This window comes from Myxocyprinus asiaticus, chromosome 5 (assembly GCF_019703515.2).
Source record: "Myxocyprinus asiaticus isolate MX2 ecotype Aquarium Trade chromosome 5, UBuf_Myxa_2, whole genome shotgun sequence".
In the NCBI taxonomy this organism is placed as follows: Eukaryota; Metazoa; Chordata; class Actinopteri; order Cypriniformes; family Catostomidae; genus Myxocyprinus; species Myxocyprinus asiaticus.
The window spans coordinates 17,385,152-17,411,272 of NC_059348.1; the positions used below are offsets into that span (position 1 = coordinate 17,385,152).

Genomic DNA, 26,121 nt, shown 5'->3' on the forward strand with positions numbered 1-26,121 from the left:
AGACGGACATTCCTTTCGTGTGTCCTCCATAGCACACAGAGCTGATCAGACAGTCTGATCTGGCGGGTGCGCTCAACGTATGCGTGTAGCACCCGAACAGGTCATAACAAATGCAAGGATTGTTCCTCATCCGAATTAGATTGAGGAGGGAAGAAAGCTTGAAGGTGAACCACCTGCGCTCTGAAGGGCGTGGTTAGAACCTTAGGCACATAGCCTTTTCTGGGTTTGACAGTGACTTTTCAAAGACCGGGGCCAAACTCCAGACATGAATTGTCAGTTGATAGTGAATGTACGTCACCGACCCGTTTTACTGAGGCCAGAGCCAGCAGTAGTGCAGTCTTAATGGAGAGCATGCACAAATCAACAGAGTCCACAGGCTCGAAGGGGGGCCCTGCGAGCACTTTTAGGACCAAAGTCGGGACTGTAGCCGGCCGAGGTGGATTTAATCGTCTTGCTCCTCTAAGGAACTTTGATTAAATCATGCTTGCCTATAGTGGTGGCAGCTTCAGGTGCATGATACACAGATATAGTCGCCACATACTAAAATTTGAGCGTTGATGGAGTGAGTCCTGTGTCTAATTGCTCTTGAAGAAATATGAGAATTTCATATATGGGGCAGTTTACTGGGTCTTTGCCATGTGAAAGACACCAGTGAACACATTCCACGTTCTGACATGTTTAGCATGCTCCGTTCTGGGGCCACACATTCAGGTTCCACAGCTTGGGCTGGGGATGCCAGATTGTGCTCTGCACCTGAGAGAGGAGATCTCTCCTCAGCGGTATTTCCCATTGCGAGCTGTATAACATCTCTATCATTTCCGGAAACTATGGCTGATTGGGCCATTTAGGCTCAATTAACAGAACTGTTTTCATGTTTACTTGAACTTTGCTGATGACAGAATGAAGGAGGCGCACCGGTGGAAGCGCATACTTGCGTTTTGCCGGCCATACGTGGGCCAGCATATCATGGCTACATACATACGCCACTACTGTTGTGTTGTCCGAATGAATCAGAATGTGGTGATTCACAATATCAGAATTAAAAGCTCTCAAAGCTAGAAAGACAGCAAGTAGTTCTAGGCAGTTGACATGTCACGGCCGTTTCGCACCTGTTTCCAGGTGTCGAAAGTCGGGCGTCCATTACACACCGTGCCCCAACCTGTGTTGGATGCATTTGTGGTCAGCACTTTCTTTCTGAAAACTTGACTCAGCATAACACCCTGTTGGTAGAAAGCTGGCACTGTCGATGGTGCTAGAGCAGCCAGACAGTTGTGGGTTACTGCAATGCACATGAAAATGAAATTACTTCAGTGGTAATGTTTTTTCAGTTTGAACCAAAACAGACACAGAAGAATGGTCAGTACCACTCATTCATGAGGTGCGCATGCATAAACTTCTAAAAAGGAATTTTTACTGGCTGGGAAAAAGTGTGCTTTTCACCAGTTGACATTAGACCAGATTTTCCATGTGGCAAAGTCTCTGTGTTCGCTCAGTAGTGCCTCTGATTGGCTAGTAATAACCAATCGCTGAGGTAATTCAAAACACACACACACCATTCATTTTCAATGGGGCGAGCACCGCACCGATTTCGTGAATGTGCGGGGAGCCAGAGACAGACTGAAATGAAGGACTTTAATTTGATATGCAGTTCCCTCAAACACAAATCTAAAAAGCCACCTGTAACGCGGTGCAATTGGTACATGAAGTACGTGTCCTTCAGATCTATTGATGCAAATCAGTCTTGAGGACGGTTGTGCGATAAGATCTGTTTCGGAGTTAACATGTTGAATGGGCACGTCACGAGCGCGCGATTCAAGCGTCTCAGAACTAGAATGGGCCGAAGCCTGCCGTCCTTCTCTAGAACCAGGAATTAATGGCTGTAAATCCCACTGTGTGTGTTGCAGTCTGTGCACGGAACACTGGCATATTGTATGGTCAGACCACTGATTGTGCTCGATGTAAACACCAGCTATGACACGCCCTTGAGGACTTGCCACATATTCGTGCAGCGGGACAGCAGGCTTATTCATTCATATGAAACAACCTCTATCAAGTTCTTTGCGAGAAGATTGTGTATTTCAGCTCGTAAAAACACTTGTGCATCTTCGGACGGAACCGTGGAAGACAGAACACCATTGAAATGGGGTGGCCGGCATGCAAATTGGATCGTATAACCATATTTGATTGTCTTTTCAAGCATCCACGTAATGGGACAGAGCAATTTGGTATGTTCATAATATGATATAATGCGCCGCTCACCATTGGGAAGCGGTTGCACATAATGTGAGGCTTTGAAGTGGGAAAGCCCTTTATTGAAAAAGGTTGAGCGTCTCGTGCATGTACAGCGAGCGCTGTAATCTTTTTTCAATTTTTGTAATTCATTACAAGATATAATGCACCACTCACCATTGGGAAACAGTTGTGCAAAATATGTGGGCTTTGAAGTGGGAAAGCCCTTTATTGAAAACATGTAAGCGTCTCGTGCGAGCACTGTACTCTTTTTACAATCTTTGTATGTTCATACATGATATAATGCGTCGCTAGCCATTGGGAAGCGGTTGTGCATAATGTGTGGGCTTTGGAGATGGAAAGAGGGGGTAGTTTTTTTCTCCGTGATCCACATTGGAGAGGATATAATCGCTGCTCAGGCAAGCTGGATAGGGCGCGAGCCAGGATTTTGACAGTTCGTTATGAACTTCAGGGAAGAATGGGGCAGATCTACGAGACACGGTCGCTTGATGGCGTTCGGACTGCAGGAACCATTCATCAAGGTGAGATTGTGTAGATTTCTCTGGAGGAGACCACTCGATATCGAGCTCTTCGACCACCCTTGAAAGGACGCGAAGCATCTCCTTGTTAGTGGCACGTACACGCTCCTCGCCCTCGCTGGGGGGAGGGGTGGTAGCATCACCCACTGACCACTAGTCTGGTGCAGCGAGAGACATGACATCATCCCCAGCATCAGAACCACCAAACAAGATGAGGCCGTGCATTATGTGCTCATCACGCACATAATGTATCACCTTAGACGTGTTGCATTGAGATTGAGGGGCTCATGGGACGTGTGCCGGCACGAGGTCCTCCTCAAATTCATCCTGCTCGACCTCGCGGCTCCGTCCCTCAGGTATCACAGAAGAGGCAGGTGGGAGGGCGCGGGAGGCTGAATCGTCCCTTAAAACGAGGGTGATTCGCGAGCACAGCATCTTGAGACTCATGCCCTCGCAGTAAAGGCAGTCTGTCTCCATGAGAGCTGACTCTGCATGGGCCCAGACAGAAAATGCAGCTCTCATGCTGATCTGACGGCAGGAGGTGCCTCTCGCACAAGGAAAACTTACGGAACGACATCTTTAAAAAAAACGCGAACAAGTAAGCGACTCTTTTAGATTTTATATATATATATATATATATATATATATATATATATATATTTATATCAGGATGCTGAAGCGGCACGTTCACCAGCGAAGTGTCAAGCGGCAAGGCGGAGTGATGTTCGCCGGAACACTGCAGGGGAGCAGAGAGTCTTCTCGTTGCCGTGAAGATTCCACCGCTGACTCGTATAGTCGATGGCAAAGCAGTAGAGGGCTTCTAGATGAGAGATGAATCGCTGTCTTGAAGGAAAAAATTTGTGTGGAAGGACACTTCTACACATATGGGGAGTGTCCTTCCACACAACCGTTTTAGGCACGAAGCTGTCCATTATAAAAGCAGGAGCGCAAACACCATTCTTCAGACTTTTTTCTTCAAGACAGTGATTCATCTCTCGTCTAGAAGCCCTCTACTGCTTCGCCATCGACTATACGAGTCAGCGGCAGAATCTTCACGGCAACGAGAAGACTCTCTGCTCCCCTGCAGTGTACACTTGACACAATGTCAAGTGTACTGAGTTGTAAGGGAACTAACAGTAGATTATGGACTTCTGAAGCAGCAAAACAAGTGGGTATACCAAGGGTATACCCAAATATTTATCCTTATAAGTTTTTATACGCAAACAGCCCTGGGAAAAAAGTAAGCATATGGTGTATACGTGCGTATGGCCCCGACTACACCACTGACTTATGCTATTTCAAGCATGGCACCCCAAGACGTTTTGTACCAGGTCTGATGTCAATGAAAAAAAAACAAGTGTTTTGTTTGAAAACAAGCATGAATGAGATTTGAGAGCTACAGTGGTGGGGAAGATTATGAGTCAAAAACAACTTGTATCATATGGACTACTTTTTTGGTTCTTTTTGTCTTTTTCTGGAGCTTGGCAGCCCCAGTAACCATTCACTTTCCTCATATGCAAAAAAAAAAAGTCTGGACATTCTGGTTAATCCTAGTACCAAGTACTCCAGGTACTTGGTACTCCAAGGTATTTCAAAGAATGCCATAAAGATTTAGCTCAGATTCTTTAGTGGTCTTAGGTTCTGAAGAAATATGAAACATGGAGATACTGGACTTGAGAATAAGTAATTATTATTTTGTATTCGTCCTGAACGCAAACAGGAAGCAAAGTTGATTTACTTCCTACCCAAGCTTCACTTCTTCTTTAAGAGTACAGGATATACTTATGATTTGCATCTTCACAGAACTAGTGCCTACCATTAATTTCTATTGGTGAAATGAAACCATAAAAGTATTCTAAGAGAGAAGGACAGATTAAGGCCATCTGACACACAAAAACATTCTAAAAACATGCATATATCATTTGAAATATTGAGAAAAAAATGGATGATAAAACAAGCTTAAGTATTGAGCTCTGCTTTGTGGTTCTGCATGGCATGTACTTCCTCATATTGTTCATTAAGTTTTTGAATGACCCTTGAAAAAATCTTTAGTTATTTGCTTTTTGATTATAAGGAACTTGAAACTTGCTGTAATTGCATGCATGGTTAAGCAAGAGAGACTGAATGTGATGACTCATCAGATGACTGTACTAAGAGAGTATCACAAAGCAGTCATAGTGCGCATGCGTCAAACGTGTTCGTATTTGCTCACAGTCAAAAGAGTATATGTTGAAATGCTTTTTAAACTGCGTGTTCAACCATAGGGCTGTCAAAATGGCTAAAACACTAAATTTGAATTTTTCACTGAAATATGACCAAAATTCAAGATGTTATTTAACGTAAGAGGAAAAATCTACAAGAAATCTGATTTTTAAATCAATGTCTCCTACATTCACAAGAGGGTGCAACAAATCAAGATAAACAAATCAGCGCCATTTCATAGCTATTGTTAATTGCAAAGAACATATCTAGCTGTTAACAAAAAGTGTGAAAAATGCTTAAAGGATTGTTTACCACTAAAAATGAAAATTCTCTCATTACTCACTTACCCTGATGCCATTCAAGATGTCTTTCTTCAGCAGAATACAAATTAAGATTTTTAGAAAAACGCTGATGCTCTGTAGGTCCTTATAATGTAAGTAAATGGGTTCCATCACGCTGCTGGCTGTTTGACGTCCAAAAGGCATATTTAGGCAGCATAAAAGTAATCCATATGACTCCAGTTGATCAATTAATGTCTTCTGAAGCAAATCAATAGGTTTGTGTAAAAAATAAATCGAGAATTAAAACTTTATTAACTTTAAAAAATTGCTTCCTGCCAGCAGTCGACACATCAGTGACGTAAGTGCTATGGCGCATTCACGCGAGAAGTCAGAAACGCATGCTTTGTATACAACAGAGGAACGAATGTCACACAAAAGTTAGTTCATTTCAAACATCATCCCACTTCTGGCCGGAAGCAATGATGTAAAGTTAAAAACTTTTAATTATCGATTTGTTTCTAACACCAACCTATCGATTTGCTTCAGAAGACATTAATTGATCAACTGGAGTCCTGTGGATTACTTTTATGCTGCCTAAATATGCCTTTTGGACCGTCAAATAGCCAGCAGCCTGATGGCACCCATTTACTTACATTATAAGGACCTACAGAGCCTCAACATTTTGCTAAAAATCTTAATTTATGTTCTGCTGAAGAAAGATAGTTATACACATTTGGGATGGCATCAGGGTAAGTGAATAATGAGAGAATTTTCATTTTTGGGTGAACTATTCTTTTAGGTAAATATTTAATGATTTCATATTCTCAAATCTTAAGTAAAAAAGTAAAATAAGAAAAGAAACACTCCAATAGACAGTTCTATGTTAACTTAGTAGCCTGTACTATAACGTGTACTACCACGGACTCAAACTTCATAAAAACGTAATGTTTTTCTTTAAATACAATTGTATGTATGTATTTAATGCTTATGCAGCGAGACACTTATTAGAGTTGCCTCCAAAGACCTCCACCTAATGGAGTTTCTTTTTCTATGTAAGCATGCACTAGATGGACTGTTGGGCCATGTCTCACTGTTTTTTTAGCATCTCATGCAGGAACGATGCGAACAAGTTTTTAGACACTAGGTGCGTTCCAATCCGAAGGGTTCCTACGCAGTGTTCACAGCTCCGGGAGCATGGGATATCTTTTGAAGTTCACTTCACTTGACAAAATGAGATAATTTGGAATACCCTGCAATATCGTCAAACACAGACAACGCTTGAGTCACACCAAAGATTATTTAGCAGAGATGGGCCACTTCTATTAAAATGAATGGGAGAAATTGGAACGCTCAACCAAGAAGCTCTGATCGCCCAACGGTCAACGGATGTAGATAGGAAGTCCTGCCTTACAGGTAAAAGAGCCAATCACCTTTTAGATAAAGACATCACTTGTCAATCAACTCTAGAATGTGCACGCGCATTGCGTTTTTTAGCGTAATATGAGGTAAAAAAATCACAATTTATGATACCATTATTTTCAGATTTTCAGATGTTTTTTGATCGTAATCTTGACCAACCGCTTTTGAGATTTTGGTCTTTCTCCATTCAAGTAGATAGGAGCTGCACTAGCATGACTGGAAATAGCCTCCTGAGTGCGTTCCAAAGATGGCCGACAGTGGACTGACTTGCTAAAAAGACTTTGGTCACACTGATCACAGGGTTCAAGTAAGATGACACAATATACTCGTGTAAATACATATACAGTTGTGCTTATAAGTTTGCATACCCTGGCAGAAATTGTGAAATTTTGGCATTGATTTTGAAAATATGACTGATCATGCAAAAAAACTGTCTTTTATTTAAGGATAGTGATCATATAAAGCCATTTATTACCACATAGTTGTTTGGCTCCTTTTTAAATCATAATGATAACAGAAATCACCCAAATGGCCCTGATCAAAAGTTTACATACCCTTGAATGTTTGGCCTTGTTACAGACACACAAGGTGACACACACGGGTTTAAATGGCAATTAAAGGTTAATTTCCCACACCTGTGGCTTTTTAAATTGCAATTAGTGTCTGTGTATAAATAGTCAATGAGTTTGTTAGCTCTCACGTGGATGCACTGAGCAGGCTAGATACTGAGCCATGGGGAGCAGAATAGAACTGCCAAAAGACCTGCGTAACAAGGTCATGGAACATTATAAAGATGGAAAAGGATATAAAAAGATATCCAAAGCCTTGAAAATGCCAGTCAGTACAGTTCAATCACTTATTAAGAAGTGGAAAATTCGGGGATCTCTTGATACCAAGCCAAGGTCAGGTAGACCAAGAAAGATTTCAGCCACAACTGCCAGAAGAATTGTTTGGGATACAAAGAAAAACCCACAGGTAACCTCAGGAGAAATACAGGCTGCTCTGGAAAAAGACGGTGTGGTTGTTTCAAGGAGCACAATACGACGATACTTGAACAAATATGAGCTGCATGGTCGAGTTGCCAAAAAGAAGCCTTTACTGCGCCAGTGCCACAAAAAAGCCCGGTTACAATATGCCTGACAACACCTTGACACGCCTCACAGCTTCTTGCACACTGTAATTTGGAGTGACAAGACCAAAATAGAGCTTCATGGTCACAACCATAAGCGCTATGTTTGGAGAGGGGTCAACAAGGCCTACAGTGAAAAGAATACCATCCCCACTGTGAAGCATGCTGGTGGCTCACTGATGTTTTGGGGGTGTGTGAGCTCTAAAGGCACAGGGAATCTTGTGAAAATTGATGGCAAGATGAATGCAGCATGTTATCAGAAAATACTGGCAGACAATTTGAATTCTTCTGCACGAAAGCTGCGCATGGGACGCTCTTGGACTTTCCAACACAACAATGACCCTAAGCACAAGGCCAAGTTGACCCTCCAGTGGTTACAGCAGAAAAAGGTGAAGGTTCTGGAGTGGCCATCACAGTCTCCTGACCTTAATATCATCAAGCCACTCTGGGGAGATCTCAAACGTGCGGTTCATGCAAGACGACCAAAGACTTTGCATGACCTGGAGGCATTTTGCCAAGACAAATGGGCAGCTATACCACCTGCAAGAATTTGGGGCCTCATAGACAACTATTACAAAAGACTGCACGCTGTCATTGATGCTAAAGGGGGCAATACACAGTATTAAGAACTAAGGGTATGCAGACTTTTGAACAGGGGTCATTTCATTTTTTTCTTTGTTGCCATGTTTTGTTTTATGATTGTGCCATTCTGTTATAACCTACAATTGAATATGAATCCCATAAGTAATAAAAGAAATGTGTTTTGCCTGCTCACTCATGTATTCTTTAAAAATGGTACATATATTTCCAATTCTTCAAGGGTATGCAAACTTTTGAGCACAACTGTAAATGTACAGTAAATAAACTGACATCCATATATATATATATATATATATATATATATTTATATATATATATAAATACATCCACATGTATATTTCTAAAAATGTATTGTTATAATTAAATTACTATATTTCTCTAGACTTGAAACCCATAAGTTAAATGACTGTTGCTGATTAATTAAAAAAATAAATGTTATGTGGTTATTTTATCATATGTGTGTCTTCTTAACTGTTATATAGGGCATAGGGAATAAGTGTACATCAATACATCTTCACAGGAAGTGGAGAGGGATATTTTCCCACCAGTCATTGCGAACCAGCAGAGCACTGACGTAGTGTGGCTAAAATAAATGCTAAAATCAAATAAATGAAAGGAGCTTGATACGCTGTAGTTTAAATTAAGCTTAATTGACCTCAGGTCTGTTTTCTATGTGGTTGCGCTCGAGTGCAAAGCCCACGAGATGTGACCGTTACATCCATTATCATGACAACAGGTCATATAACACAGTTATGAAGACACACATATTATAAAATAACCATTTAGTATTTATTTTTTTAATTAATCAGCAACAGTCATTAATCTTATGGGGTACAAGTCTAGAGAAATATATTAATTTAAATGTATAACAATACATTTTTATAAGTATACACGTAAATGTATTTTATATATATATATATATATATATATATATATATATATGTATGTAAAGTTTTTATTGTACATTTTTTCAATTTAAAAGAAAATTCAGCCTTTCGTGACATCTGCGTTCTGTTTTATTTATTGCATTCTGTTTTAGCCCAAGAATGCAATCGGTCTAAAACGCCCATAAGTCATCATCAGAGCTTGGCACACATCCAAAATTTGAATGCTCATTTCAGCATTTCAATGTGCATTTTGATCTTAAATTCTAATATTTGAATTTCGAAAAATGAAGTATACCCAAGCCTTTAGGCTGCATCCACACTAATTTGTTTTCCTTTGAAAACTCAATTCCTTACGATTCAGTTCACTTGACTTTGCATCACTAAGCTGACGCTATGGGGAGTGTCCTTCTGCACGACCTAGTTGAAACCCTTCTACAATAATGGCAATTCTAAGATTGGCTATGGTGTTTAAGCCCCGCCCTTTTAGGCACAAAGCTGTCTGGTTTAAAAGCGGACGCACAAACACCATTCCTCAGAATTTTCATCCTTCAAGACAGCAGTTCATCTCTTGTCTTAGAAGCCCTCTACATTTGTCACCATGGAAATATACAAGCCAGCGGATGGAATTTTTGCAAGTTTAGAAGGCTCTCCGCTCCCCTGCAGTGTTCCGGTGGACATTCTACACTTCGCCGTTGATGCTTCGTTGGTGAACATGTCCTCGCTTCAGCGACACACCTACTCTACGCAGCGCTTCGGCTTGAGTATCCTTTATTGCTATTGCATATTGTGATAATATGCATATATAAAAGAGCTGATTACGTGTTCTAGTTTGTTTAAAGATGTCCTTCCGTAAGTGTTCCTAATGCGAGGGGCACATCCTGCCATCAGATCAACATAAGAGCTGCATTCGCTGTCTGGGCCGTGCCCACGCAGAGACAGCTCTCATAGAGACAGACTGCCCTCACTGTGAGGGCATGAGTCTCAAGACGCTTCGCTCGCAAATTGCCCTCGTTCTGAGGGATGATTCAGCCTCCCGCGTCCTCCCACCCGCCTCTTCTGTGACTTCAAATGGATCACACGAGGGGGCATGGCAGGGCCACGAGGTCAAGCAGGATGAATTTGAGGTGGACCTTGTGTCGGCACACGCCCTGCTAACCCCTCAATCTCCATGTACTGCATCTATGCTGATACAGTATGTGTGTGATGAGTTTTGGCCCTCTGCAGGGGCTCACGACCTTGTCACGTACAGTGGTTCTGACACTGGGGATGATGCTATATCTCTCGCTGCATCTGGCAAGTGGTCAATGGAGGATGTCGCTGCTCTTTGCCCCAGCGAGGGCAAGGAGCATGCACACGCCACTGACAAGGAGATGCTTTGGTACTTTCAAGGGCAGTCAAAGAGCTCGGTCTCGTGTGGTCTCCTCCAGAGGAACCAGAAAAATCTCACCTTGATGAGTGGTTTCTGCAGTCCAGACGTCGTCAAGCCATCGTGTTCCACAGATCTGCCCCGTTCTTCCCGGAAGTTCATAATGAACTGACAAAATCCTGGCGTGCGTCCTATTCAGCTTGCTCACACAGCGATTCCTTTCTCCTCGCTAAAGTGGACCACAGGAAGACAAAGGTTATGCCCAACTACCCCCTGTGGAGAAGGCAGTAGCGACACATTTCTGCCCAGTTAGTAGCAGGGCGTGGAAATGAACCCTGTTCATCCTTTCAAGCTGTGTCGACTAAAGTCCGCACTGGATGGAAAAGTGTACTCAGCAGCAGGCCAAGTTGGTTCAGCACTCTACATGATGGCAGTGCTCCAGGTTTTCCAATCCAAACTCCTTAAGCAAATGAACGAGCAAGGCTAGATTTTCAAAGAGCTTCATACCACTACAAACTTAGTGCTGGGAGCCACTAAAGTCACTGTGCAGGCCATTGGCAAGTCAATGGGCAACCTGGTGGTATTGGATCATCATATCTGGCTGACCCTCACAGAAATGTGTGACATGGAAAAAGATGCTCTCTTTGATGCTCCGGTGTCTCCAGCTGGCCTATTCGGAAGCTCTGTGGATAGGTTTGCTGTCCGCTACATCTTGACTCAGCAACACTCACAGGCAATTAAACATTTTATGCAGATACGGAGCAGTACTTCATCACAACCGGCTCGCTTCCGCTCTGTCTCGGGCTAGCGCCCAGCTTAAAACCCCACAACTGCTGCCTCAGTGCCGCCAAATAAAGGCAGCCACCTCAGCACGAGCCCCACACCGATGGGAAAACTCCCCCTGCGCAGCAAAAGCACTCCTGACAGGCATAGCCCTATGAAGTGGAATGAAGAGCTTACCATTCCTCTGGACCTGCCTGAAGAAGGCTTGATTGGAGACACACAGTGGTGTTCCCCTCTTCCCCACTGCTGTTTGTCTGGAAAGGAATATTGTTGTTCAAAATGTTGTTCATAGTGTTGCTTCTGTGTCTCACATTAAAATAAAGAATGCAAAAAAGAGTACAGTGCTCATTGCTCATGCCCGAGACACTCTTTCAATAAAGAGCTCTTTTCCACTTCAAAGCCCATACATTATGCACAACCGCTTCCCAATGGTGAGTGGCGCATTATATCATACAATGAACAAGCAAAAGCAAATTGCCCTCTGTCCCGTTACGCGGACGCGTGGCGAGCCCTTACATTTCCGACTGCGTCCTTAAAACGATCGAACATAGTTATACGATCAAATTTGCATGTCGGCCACCCTGTTTCAATAGTGTTCTGTCTTCTACGGTTCCGTCTGAAGATGCACCGGTGTTATGAGCCGGAATACACAATCTACTCACAAAGAACACTATAGAGGTTGTTCCAAATTGTCAAGCCCACAAACGGTTTTACAGCCGCTATTTTCTTGTCCAAAAGAAAGACTGCGGGGTGGACTTCGGCCAATTTTAGATCTGAGACATTAGAAACTTGCAAAATGCCGTTAAAAATTATTACTCAGAAACAGATCTAATAGCACGTCCGCCCACGCAATTGGTTTGCGTTGATAGATCTGAAAGACGCGTACTTTCATGAAAAAATGTTACCACATCACAGGATGTTTTTGAGACTCTCGCTCGAGGGAACTGCATATCAATTCAAAGTCCTCACTTCGGACTGTCCCTGGCTCCTCACACGTTCATAAAGTGCATCGATGCGGTACTCGCCCCTCTGAAACTGAGCGGCATGCGTATTTTGATCTACCTCGATGATTGGCTGTTACTGGCCCAATCAGAGGCTCTGTTATGCCAGCACAGGGACTAATTGCTCCAACATCTGAACAGCCTGGGCCTCAATGTCAACTGGGCGAAGAGCACGCTCTCCCCCAGCCAACAAATCTCCTTTTTGGGTGTCCATCTCGACTCCATGAGCGAGCATGCGAATCTCATGAACAAGCGTGTTCAGACCATTTTCCAGTGTCTGTCTCAGTTCAAAATGGGGAGAGCACTTCCACTGAAGCTGTTTCAAAAAGCATTGGGGCTTATGGCGGTGGCATCCACCGTCATTCCATTAGATCTTTTACACATGAGAACTCTTCAGTACTGGCTCAAGCACCATGTACCACGACATGCCTGGCACCAAGGGCGCATGCGCATCACTATATCTCGCCGCTGTCTAGCTGCTTTAGCACCTTGGACAACTCCTGCCTTCTACCAGCAAGGTGTCATGCTGGGGCAGATTTTCAGGTGGAAGGTGGTGACCATGGACGCTTCCAATGCAGGTTGGGGTGCAGTGAGCATCCTCCATTTAATTTGGATGAGGAACAGTGCTTGCATTTGTTATGCCCTGTACGAACGCTTAACACATACATTGAGCTCACCCGCCAGTTTAGACTGTCTGACCAGCTTTTTGTGTGCTGTGAGGACACACGAATGGAATATCCATCTCCAAGCAGAGACAATCATAGCTAACATAATACAATCAATTACCTAAGCTATACAAAAAGAAATTACTCAAACAAATAAACAAAGAAATAAACTAAATGCCATAAGTCAAAAGAAATCCCCCTCAGATTTTGAGCATGATAGTGCAGTACAGTTTCCTCTGGCACAGCATAAGGAGGGAAGTGAAGCACTGATTCTCCCTTTGTTTGCTGACACATGGAATGCAGCTGCTCACTCCATGGACCAGAAGGATCTAGAACTCCGGTAAAGGATGTCAACAACAGGAACATAAGAAGTGTGCACCCTTCTGTATATTTATTGTTCTCAATAAACCGTTTAACTCCTTTCTTTGTGTACACTGTTTATGCTATATGGAGGATTTAATAAAGAAACCAAGGTAACCAAATTAAAATAAATGGCAAAATAACTAAATTAAACAGTGGTAGAGGCTGAATAATGTGTGGTGTGTTACGCACCCGTCACATGGTTGCTGGGCAAAATGAGACCAAGCATCAAACTAAAGAACCAGCACACTGTTCTGGCTAAGACCAAAATGTAAAACACAAATGGAGGAAGCTTAATGTTAGCTTTTGCCATTTTATTAACAGCAAAATTAGCAATACTGCTTTAAAAAACAAAACAAAAAAGCTTAGCTTGGTAGCTAAGGCGCTTTGGATAAAAGCATCTGCTAAATGACTAAATGTAAATTTAGCAGAAAAGGTTGTTTCTGGCTCAAAATGGCCTGCTAGCTCAGCCAGATCCCCACCGGCTTGTAGTCTAGCTGGTCAACCACCTGAATAAGCTAAGACCAGCTAATGACCAGCTAGAAATGATCCACCATGTTCAAAAACTCAGCTACCACCTTAAAGACATGACATGGGACAGATTTGAACCACATTAGCACCATAGTTCAATGTATCTGGAACACATTTACAATTAAATAATATACATGGCTCTTACACCAAGATAAAGCATTTTCATAATGAAAGGATACTACTGAATCAGACAGATGTTTTTAACTTTGTTTCATTATCTTGGTGTTGTCTTTTTCAAACTAAAGCTTGTGATCTTAGACCCTGTTTACACCTGGTATTATGATGCATTATTGGTGATCCGATCACATGTGATCAGTGCTAAATACAGGTCTAAATGGGGTCTAAAACATTTGTGATCAGATCACAAAAACCACATATTAATGTGGTCAAAAACGCATGTGACCGCAACACATTTGAAGTGTATGTAAATGCTAATCCGTCCTGTATGCATCCCGGCAGCAGCGTAGTGCCTCTCCTCACCTGTCAATCAACCATTGTGCTACAACAAGAGTTTAAACATTGCCGGTTACAAGCTGCTTTAAAAGGAAATAACCGTCTGTGACAAGGAGGAGGTTATGGCCGGGCCGTGAGGACGCACGCCCAGCGCTGAATTGTCCTAATAAGCCGGGAGGGGGATAAAAACGGGCCAGAGGCGCAGGCAGCCGCTGTGTGTGTGTGCGTGTCTGTGTGTTTATGTTATATTTCTGTTCATTTATACCATTAAAAGTTTACGTTGACTGCTCAGCCGGTTCCCGCCGCCTCCTTTCCCTTAAGCAGAGACTTTACCCATTAAACTGGTGCCAAAACCCGGGAAGGAGGAAGGATGTGCTGTCGTGGAGTCCTCGCTGCTGCCGTCCTCCGGGAAGTGGAGGAGTCGCTGCCGGCCACCGGGAGTCGGAGGACTCCCTACTGTCCACCAGGGGAGGAGTGGCTGTCGTCCACCAGAGGGCGGACGTATGGCTGAGGACTGGTGAGCGAGTTTTTCCTCTCTCTCTCTCTCTCTGCCTCTCCCCTTTGCTCTTTCCCTCTCCCCTCTCCCTCCCCTCGTCTCTCCCAGGGCTCCAGAGAGGCAGGGAAGACCTGCCGTAAGAAAGACGGCCGGAAGGGCAACAGCTCCTCTCCAGGAATGGAGGTTTCCACGGCCTGAATCGGCCAGTGGAGGAGTGTGACGTGGAGGGCGTTGTCAAGCCACACACGCCCGGCACAGAATTGGACTAATCAGTCGAAAGGGGGATAAAGACGAGCCGAGGAGCCAGTTCAAGAGAGAGAGAGAGAGACACAGGCGGCCGCTGTGTGTGTGCGTGTCTGTGTGTTTAATGTTATGTTTCAGTTTCTTTATACCATTAAAAGTTTGTTGACTGAACAGCCGGTTCCCGCCGCCTCCTTTCCCTTAAGCAGAGACTTTACCTGTTACGCCGTCCGATCTGAAAAATTTAAAAAGGCTGATACTGTATATACACAAGCATGTGAACGGATCTTCTTCTGTGTGTCTGATATCAACATGCAGGGACTTATGAGAAGCACAAACGTCTGCAGCTCAGGTTATTACAGGTAGTCCACTAAAATAATGGACAATTCTGCTTGAAATGTTGCTTTTGTGCTTAGATTAAATTTCAGCTGCATCTAGGAGAAATAGTGCGATTTTTTTTATGCTTTAATGTCATGCAGTAACACATTGACATACATCAATCACTATCACATAGTGATTGGTGTATGTCGTCATCATGAAACAGAGACCCTCCCCTCCAAATCCGATCACAAGCGGTCACAGGAGACGCATTTAAGCGACCAGGTGTAAACAGCGATCTCACCTGACCACATGTGATCGGACCACCCAAGATGCATCTTAATACCAGGTGTAAACGGGGTCTTAGATATTTCTGTGTAACAACCGCACATCCGGGGTTTGAGACATATCATATCAGGTATTGCGAGTAATCGTTCCTACTTCTCGGATCACTGTGCGATCTCTACAAGTAAGCTAATCAATTAATTTCAATGCACATCAATGTGTCATATCCATTTATTTTTTTTATTTGGCAAGTAGTTGTGTAATAAGCTGGATGGTCAGATGGATATTTTCACAAAATAAACACAAACAGAACTCCGACACAAACTGAGGTGGAATTCAGCTGATCAGTGATTTATTTCTTTTCACATAATTACATAATTTAAATGCAAATAAATATTTTATGTCCAAGTATTTATTTGGTTAAAAGCCATGTAATAAGTGGCATAATGTACAGTCAGCCGGTTGTTATTGCAAAATAAACCCTGACAGGGTGATTATCACCCTGAAAGGTTTTATTTTGCGATATGCAAATGCCACTTATGTAATATATTGAGTTCAGTAAGAAAGCTTCTGCTGAGAACATAACTGTCCTTATACTGATTTCAAGATATATTAAATGTCTTCTCTCTCCCCAGGTTTCTTGATCTTCATAAACTGTGCTTATGTGAAGTGGGGCACTTTGGTTCAAGATGTATTCACATACACCAAGATCATGTCTCTAATTCTCATCATCACAGTGGGTATCATTAAGATAATTAACGGTAATGGAAGGTTCGAGGTGATACTGATTTTGAATGTTGATTATAAGGAAATAAGAGGGCTGTCCTGTAATGACAGTGCATTAAACAAGGAAGTGGCTCTTAAGCAGAGCTTCTGTTGCACCTACACAGGTTTTGTTGTTTGAAAAAGACTCATGGCTGATTAAATTGAGAGCTTGAGGGCGTGTCTTGAACTAATTTTCTCTGTCTCTTCCTCAGTCTTCTTCATATGGCCCACAGGAGAAACAAAGAACTTCAATAGTCCATTTGAGGATTCATCCACGGAGGCAGGTAACGTTGCTCTAGCTCTTTATTCTGCCCTCTTCTCCTTCTCTGGCTGGGACACACTCAACTTTGTTACAGAGGAGATCCAGAACCCTGAGAGGTTTCACATTAGACAGCATTTCCATATTAATCATTGATTGTTTACATGTCAGTTAGCTGAATATTGTCATGTTGCCACTAGAATTACACCTTAAAACCACATTGACATATATGAACTACTTTTATGATATGTTTGATGCTTTTTTGTTCTTTTTGGAGCTAGACAGACCATGGTAACTGTATATTTCATTGTATGAAAAAGAGCAGACTGAATAACTTCATGACCAAGGACCTCAGGCATAATACATCAGATCAGTGATTCCCAACCCTGTTCCTGGAGGCCCTCCAACACTACAAATTTTGGATATCTCCCTAATCAGTCACACCTGATTCAACTCATCAGCTCATTAGTTGAGACTCCAAGACCTGAATTGGGTGTGCCAGAAAAGGGAGATATACAAAATGTGCAGTGTTGGGGGGCCTCCAATAACAGTGTTGGGAACCACTGCATTAGATATTTCTCTACAAATGTGAAATGCCAAAACAAGCGATTCATGGATAGAAATTCATGTTGTTTCCTGTTCATTCATAGGAATCTACCCCTCGCTATAGCCGTCTCCATGCCAGTAGTGACAATCATCTACCTACTGACCAATGTGGCATATTATGTGGTTCTGGACATGCCCTCTTTTATTGGTAGTGATGCAGTGGCTGTAGTAAAGATCTGAGTATCACACATCTACTCTTTAACTAATTAATTGAATGTAATAAACCATCAGCTGAGTAGCCCATCAATTTCTGTCTCCATGCGTAGACCTTTGGGAATCAGGTGCTTGGCCCCATTAGCTGGAGCGTTCCCATCGCTGTGGCCATGTCTTGCTATGGAGGGCTCAGAGCCTCTGTCATAGCCGCCTCCAGGTAGCATTCTTGATCCAGTTAATCTAAGCTAAAGACCCATACAGATAGTTCTTTCAAGCCAGGCTTGTTACATCTGTATGGCATATGCTATATGTATGTACAGCATGAGCACAGTATACTGTTCTTTTTCGTCAGGTTGTTTTTTGTGGGGGCAAGAGAGGGCCACCTCCCCAACAGTTTAAGTCTGATCCATGCTGAAAGCTACACTCCTGTACCTGCTCTCCTATTCAATGTAAGCCTCACCTGTCTGTTCCTTGCTTCTCCCAGTTGATAGATTCTTGGAACCAGATAAGTCTTGAATACCATTTCCACCCTCTATCTGACTTTTAGAATGAAAATGTCTGTTTGCTACTGTACCTTTATGACCTCTGTTATGATTGGCTGACCTCGGAATGAATGACAAAACACCCCTTTTCACAATGCCCATGATCCAGTAAATTCCCATAGATAAATTCAATCCCTGCCCTACAGTTTTTTCTCATTGAATTTCCTAATTCACTTGTAAAAATGTCATTACAGAAAATGAAAGAGTTCTAAATGTAATTTCATGTTGACTTTAACAATGACTTTTTTATTGATACTGATACTGATGCTATATGTCAAGTCATTTTTATTTGTATAGCACCTTTCACATCACACATCGTTTTAAAGCAGCTTTACAGAAAATCATACATTAACCGAAAATGAAACTGTAAAATCTATAATGTCTTAGAGTCATCATTGTGTAGTTTGATCAAATAAGATTGTGAATTGTGTTTAAAAATAAATAATTAATTAAATATATTTAGAACCCCAGTGAGCAAGCCGAAGGCGACTGTGGCAAGGAACAACAAAACTCCATAAGATGTTGGTTAATGGAATAAAATAACCTTGGGAGAAACCAGGCTCACTCTGGGGGCCAGTTCCCCTCTGAATAAACAGCATGAATATAATGCCAGTATTACTTTTGTATAATGCAAGTCATGGTTTAAAATTATTAAACTAAGTAAGTATTAAAGTCCAGTTTTTAAACAAATATTTTGTATGAACTGTAAGATTAATGACTAATGTCTTTGAAGTCCATCCTGGAATAACTGCAGAAGTTCACATAGATGCATCGTCCTTGTTAGTTGGCTGATGAAGGGTTTTGTTGGCATTTAATTGGTAGTCTATGTATTCCATTATAAGAGTGTATTCCATCATTAGACCAAGGTGATGCAGGCAGAGATCAGTGAGGTGCAGAGCAGTTCAACCGGCAGGTAATTCGGTGAGGTCTATCCTAATTCCAAGGTTCATGCAATGGCATATGATGAATCCCATGTCTAACGGTTGGAGTTGGCATCAGTTTATCCTCTGAAGTCCATCGTAATAGACTGAAGTGATGTTTGGCTGGCACCGGCTGCTATTAGTTGTCATCACTCAGAGACACGTAGCAGTGGAGTCCAACACGAAGCAGGAATGGAGTCCCAAGGTTGAGACAGGGAAACAAATAGAATAATATTAGCATAGATGCCATTCAATTTATTGCAGAGTTATAGATCATGATCAATGTTTCTGGTTCCGGCAGACCTAACTAAAGCAGCCTAATTGTGAGTTGAAGGATAAATTAGGTGTATGCCTGGCTAAATAGATGAGTCTTTAGTCTAGACTTAAACTGAGTGAGTATGTCTGCATCTCAAACAGTGTTAGGGAGACTATTCCATAGTTTAGGAGCCAAATATGAAAAGGATCTACCTCCTTTTGTGAATTTTGATTTTCTAGGAACTATTAACAGGCCAGAATTTTGCGATCGTAATGAACATGATGGAATATAGTGTGGTAGAAGGTCACTTAAGTACTGTGGAGCTAAACCATTCAAAGCTTTGTACGTAGTTAACAGAATTTTAAAATTAATACAAAATTTAACATGTAGCCAATGTAACGATGAAAAAATGGGACTAATATGATCATATTTCTTGGTTCTAGTCAGCCCTCTGGCTGCTGCATTTTGAACCAATTGAAGTTTATTTATAGATTTTGCTGGACATCCTCCCAGTAATGCATTACAATAATCTAGTCTTGAGGTCATGAACGCATGAATTCTTTTTCAGCATCAGCAACAGAGAGCATGTGTCGTAATTTAGCAATATTTCTTAGCTGGAAGAATGCTGTTCTACAAACACTGGTAATTTGATTTTCAAAGGACAGATTGGTATCAAATATAACACCTAAGTTCTTTGCTGTTGAAGACGATTTAACAGTACATTCATCGAGAGTCAAATTATATTTTAGCGCCTTTTTGGTCCAATAATTAGTACCTCTGTTTTGTCGGAATTAAGTAGGAGGAAATTTCTGGCCATCCAATCTTTTATTTCATTGATACACTCTGCTAAGTTGGAGAACTGTGAAATTTCATCAGATTTTTTAAGAAATATAAAGTTGGGTATCGTTGGCATAACAGTGGAAACTTATTCCACGATTCCTGATAATATCTCCCAGGGGAAGCATATACTAGGAGAAATGCAGAGGCCCTAAAACTGATCCCTGTGGCACTCCATACTTTTGTTTGGTTTGATAATTCCTCATTTACATAGACAAAGTGGTAGCGGTCTGTTAAATAGGACCTAAACCTTGCTAATGCAAGTCCACAAATGCCAACATAATTCTCTAGCCTATCCAAGAGAATGTCGTGATCTATCGTGTCGAATGCAGCACTAAGATCTAAAAGCACTAGAAGTGAAATGCAACCATGCAGCGATCAGATGATAAGAGCAAGTCATTTGTAACTCTGATAAGTGCAGTTTCTGTACTATGATGGGGCCTAAATCCTGACTGAAATTGTTCATATATACTATTTCTCTGTAGAAATGAACATAGTTGGGAGGATACTACCTTTTCTAGTATTTTCGACATAAACGGGGGATTTGAAATCGGTCTATATTTAGCCAGTTCTCCAGGATCAAGTTGTGGCTTCTTAAGTGGTTTGATAACTGCCATTTTAAAGTTTCTTGGGACATGTCCTAAGGATAGGTAGGTCCTTCAAGGTAGCCTGGAGAGGTGAGGTATCCAAGCCACATTACTGGGGTACCTCAGGGATCAGTGCTTGGGCCACTTCTCTTCTCTATATACACAACATCACTGGGACCCATAATTCAGGCACATGATTTCTCTTACCACTGCTATGCTGATGACATGCAACTCTACTTGTCTTTCCAGCCCAGCGACACCACAGTGACTGATCGAATTTTAGCCTGCCTGGCAGACATCTTGGCCTGGATGAAGGAACACCACCTGCAACTCAACCCAGCCAAGACTGAACTCCTTGTCTTTCCAGCCAACCCTGCTGTTGAACACATCATCACTGTGTAGCTGTGTGCAACTATAGTAACGCCTTCCAAAACGGTCAGAAATCTAGGGGTAACCATCGACAACAGACTAAATTTCACAGACCACATCTCAAAGACCGCAAGATCATGTAGATTTACACTCTACAATATCAGGAAGATAAGACCCTTCCTCTCTGAACTTGCCACACAACTGCTTGTCCAGTCACTTGTCATAACTAGACTGGACTACTGAAATGCTCTTATTGCAGGCCTCCCTGCATGCACAGTTAGGCCCCTGCAAATGATCCGGAATGCAGCAGCACATCTGGTCTTTAATGAACCAAAGAGAGCGCATGTTACACCACTCCTTGTCTCTCTCCACTGGCTGCCAGTTGATGCATGTATCAAATTCAAGGCTCTGATGCTGGCATACAGAACAGTCACTGGGTCTGCTCCAGCATACCTAAAATAATTTATGCAGAGCTACGTGCCCACTAGAAACCTGCGGTCAGCTAAGGAACGTCGCCTTGTTGTACCAACACAAAGAGACACCAAAACACTTTCCCGGACTTTCAGCTTCATCATACCGCAGTGGTGGAATGACCTTCCCAACTCCATCCGTGATGCTGACTCACTCTCTGTCTTCAAAAAACTACTAAAAACACATCTTTTCCATGAGCACTTAACCAGTCATTAATAAAAAAATAAAAATAAAATAAAAATTCTTGTTGCACTTTTAATCTGTTTTGAATACTATTCTGATGATAGTGAAACTTCGTAGTATGGTCTCCTTAAGATGAGTCGCTTTTGTTTTCCTCTTTTGTAAGTCGCTTTGGATAAAAGCGTCTGCCAAATGAATAAATGTAAATGTAAGAGCTTAGTTGGTATTGGATCTAACATACATGTTGTGGCTTTTGATGTTTCGATACGTTTTTTTGTCTCTTCATGACCTATGACAGCGAAGGATTGAAGTTGCACGTGAGGAAAATTATGAGACTGTTTTCTGAGGTACTGTGACATTTGATTGCATAATTCCAATTGTAATTTAATTATAATTATTTATAATTATAATGTTATACAATTTTTTTTAATAATAATTAATTATAGTTTTCTTTATTTATCACACATATACAGTGAAATTCTTCTTTTTCACATATCCCAGCTAGGCTGGGGTCAGAGTGCAGGGTCAGCCATGATACAGCACCCCTGGAGCAGATAGGATAGGGTCAAGGGCCTTGCTCAAGGGCCCAACAGTGGCATCTTGGCAGTGCTGGGGCTTGAACCCCTGACCTTCTGATCAGTAACCCAGAGCCTTAACCGCTGAGCTACCACTGCCCCAAATTTCTGATTATTTCAATTTTATCAGTAAAGAAATTCATGAAGTCATTACTCTTGTTCTGCGATGGAATATCTGGTTCAGTTGAGGCTCTAGTCCTAACCAATTTAGCCACAGTACTGAATAAACACCTAGGATTGTTGTGGTTATTCTCTATGAGTTTGCTAAAATATGCTGACCTGGCAGCTTTAAGTGCCTGTCTGTAGCTACAAACACTATCCTTCCATGCACCGCGGAATACCTCTAATTTTGAATTCTTCCACTTGTGCTCCATTTTCTGAGCTGCTCTCTTGAGAGCATGAATGTGATCATTGTACCATGGTGCAGGGCTTTTTTCTTTAATTTTCTTTAATCGAAGTGGGGCGACACTATCAAGAGTGCTAGAGATGACTGTATTTATATTTTCTGTTATTTCATCAAGTTCTTCTAGGCTTTGGGGCTTACTGAGTGTATGAGAGAGATCTGGAAGATTATTAGTGAAGCTATCTTTAGGGGTCGAAAGTATAGTTCTACCTGAACGATAGCGTGGTGTAGATTGAGTAACATTAGTTGATCGCAGCATACAAGAGATGAGGTAATGATCTGAGATGTCATCGCTCTGTGGTAGAATTTCTGTAGTATCAACATCAACTCCATATGACTAAATTAAATCTAGCGTATGATTATGGAGATGAGTTGGTCCTGTCACATTTTGTCTGACTCCAAGAGAGTTGAGAATATCGATAAATGCTAATCCCAATGTGTCTGTTTCTTGTGATTGTTCCTCTGTACAGTGACACTATTAGAGCACGCTGTCATTCAGAAGTAAGCATGGAGGCCACTGAAGTCAGCGTTTACGTGTTCATTTATAAGGTGACACCTTACACCTTACTGTCCCTCCACTGACTACCTTCGCAGCTGTTTTCCATATTTACAGAGTGACCAAAGAACTACCAGTATGTGACGAAATGTCGAGAGTGATGTGAAAGTCGCATGAGTTCCGATATGATTGTTCAGACTGAGGTCGCATTGCAAAAAATCAGACCTGTATCTGACTTTAGGACCACATATGGAAGTGGCCCAAATCAGAATAAAAAAGATCAGATTCCATGTGGTTTGTGCTGTTCACACTGTTATGAAAAAAGCAGATCTGAGTCACATATGAGCAAAAAAAATCAGATTTGGGCCACTTTTGCCTGCAGCCTGAACGTAGCCATAGAGACTTGGGGGTCGGCGTTTGGTTTATATTTTTTAAGGTTTTTGGTGTGTTTTTGATTTGTGTTTTTTATTGTGTTTTTTTTTTTGTGTGGGTTTTTTGTTGTTGTTTTTTGGTTTGTGTTTCTGTATTGTTTGATTTTTAATTGTTGTTTTTTGGTTTTTGGTTTGTGTTTTTGTGTTGTTTGATTTTATTGTTGTTTTTTGGTTTTTGTTTTGTGTTTTTGTATTGTTTGATTTTTAATTGTTGTTTTTTGGTTTTTGTTTTTATTTTGTTTGATTTTTTTATTGTTGTTTTATTTGCTGCTTTTGTTTTTGTTTTGTTTAGATTTTTTGTGCGTTTTTGTTTTGTGTGTTTTGTTTGTTTGTTTGTTGTTTTGGGGATTAAGTTGAAGTCTTTGAAAGGAAACAAGTCAGCTCTTTCTAGTGGTGTTCTGTTTTTCCTGTTTTAAATAAATACAAATATTTTCTCAGTAAATCATGTGGTAAAAAGTTACATCCATAACAGCCACATCTCCACCACAAGACTATTTTTCATGAAAGTGCACAGTTCTGCTTAGTTTGCTGCAATTATGTGTGTACAATCCATGTATTGTGGTTTGAAGATAATTTTTTTTATTTATTTTTTTTTAATTTTTTTTAAGTTGGATACATTTTAGTCCTCAAAGTCATTATCAGAAGTGTTTTATGGGGGAGTAAAAATGTTAGTCACAAGCAGAATTTTAACAAAATGTTGTAGTCTGGAAGAAGGAAGGCTATGTGACCTATGGATCATATTCACAGTTGTGCAGCACATCTCTAATCTCCTAAATACTCTTCTTACTGAAGTGTAAGATGAACTGCCTGTAACTCCTTGCTCATGTTTTCTCCTACCCCTGTTTCTCTCTCTCTGTCTCTCTCTCTCTCTCTCTCTCTCTCTCTCTCTCTCTCTCTCTCTCTCAATAAATAAATAAATAAAAGAGAGAGAGAGAGAGAGAGAGAGAGAATATTTGTCAAAAGCAAATATCACTGCTTAAAAAACTTTCTCATAGAGATCTAATTCTTCTGATATTCTGTCATGGAATGCAAAAGGAGGTTTTGTGAAGAATGTTCACACAACTATTTTTTTAAACTATGACTGTTCATGGTGACCATGTCTGAAGTACATACTGTAAAAGTACCTTGAAAGTAGTCCATACAACATGTATACACTATAGTAGATTCCAAACCTTGTACTTTTGTTGTATGTGAAAGAGCTGTGTGAACATTTTTCAAATTAGATTTGTTTATTTTATTCCAAAAATAACACCATATGGATTTAGAATGAGGATGAGTAATATTAAGACAGAATTTTCTTTTGTGGGTGAACTATTCCTTTAAGGATCACCAAGTCTGATGTCTTTATATGACTGACTGCAAATCAAAATGAATCATTAAGTTCACCACGTGCACAGACAACATGACATGTTTTATTCTTTCAAGGACTGAATTAACTTCCTTGTATGCCGTTGAAAGAAGAGGATTGCGCTTAAGGAGACAGTGAGACATTGTAACTGATTTCAGTATGAGTTTTGAAAGGAAAACAGGGCCAAGGAGCTGGAATATACTGGCAAATGGACAAGTGGATAATTATTCTCAACTATTTTGGGACTATACATATATATATACTGTATATATATATAATGTATGTATATTTTTTTTTTTTTTTTTACTGTCGGATTAAAGAAATGTGAACAAAGCTTGATTTTTGGGTTAAGAAATCCAAACATGAGTGATTTTGTCATTTTGAAATTGGTGCACTTGTTTTCTGTATGACCACTAGTGCTTCAGTGCCTCTGTTGTCTTTTGTACATGAAAACAGAAACTATGACTCTGAAGCTCTGGTGTCAGATGTCTGGGTGATGGTTGTTAGAGATACTTTTAGCCTTCGACACAGTGCATAACATCATATGCTATTAAGACAATCCAATCTTTTATTTTTATAAATAACTCGTTTCCATCTTTCTCCATACTCTGTGTGTCAGGTATTGAGCTCATACTCATACTGTACATGCTTTTTAGAGATTCATTCAGTTTAATCTGTGCTTAAATTAAAGCTTTGGCAGGAAAGATAATGCTTTGGAAATATTTTAGATTATAATCTCCTATCTGCTCAGTGCTCTGTGAACTGTGACACTGTGAAGCTTTCGATAGCCTAAAAGAACAAGCTGTCTGTAGTTATTGGGATAAGAGTGACAGCAATCAACATGAACCTATTGAAAACATTAATGGATGTCTCTTAATAGTGAATTTAGAGTATTTCAGCATATCTTTTGCTTGAAAGATTGTCTCATTATCTCATTGTAACTATTTATTCTTCTGTGGTTTTCAGTTGTTGAAATAAAGTTTCAAGTTCATTTACTAAAATAAAAAGCAAAGCATAGCATGTGTCATTGATTAATAGAGCTGAACCTCCTGACTTCTCTGTTGTGAAAAAGAAACCTCAGAGTATCATTCTCCAGATAGAGAGACATATTTTAGGTCCGGGAGACCCATGTAGCCTTG

The 26,121-nt window shown here is 41.1% G+C and overlaps 1 pseudogene; it reads left to right on the top strand.

The window, feature by feature from the left end:
- LOC127440380 (Y+L amino acid transporter 1-like) overlaps positions 1 to 24,488 on the top strand; it is a 38,133-nt pseudogene extending 13,645 nt beyond the window's left edge.
- The last annotated feature ends 1,633 nt before the right edge of the window (positions 24,489 to 26,121 follow it).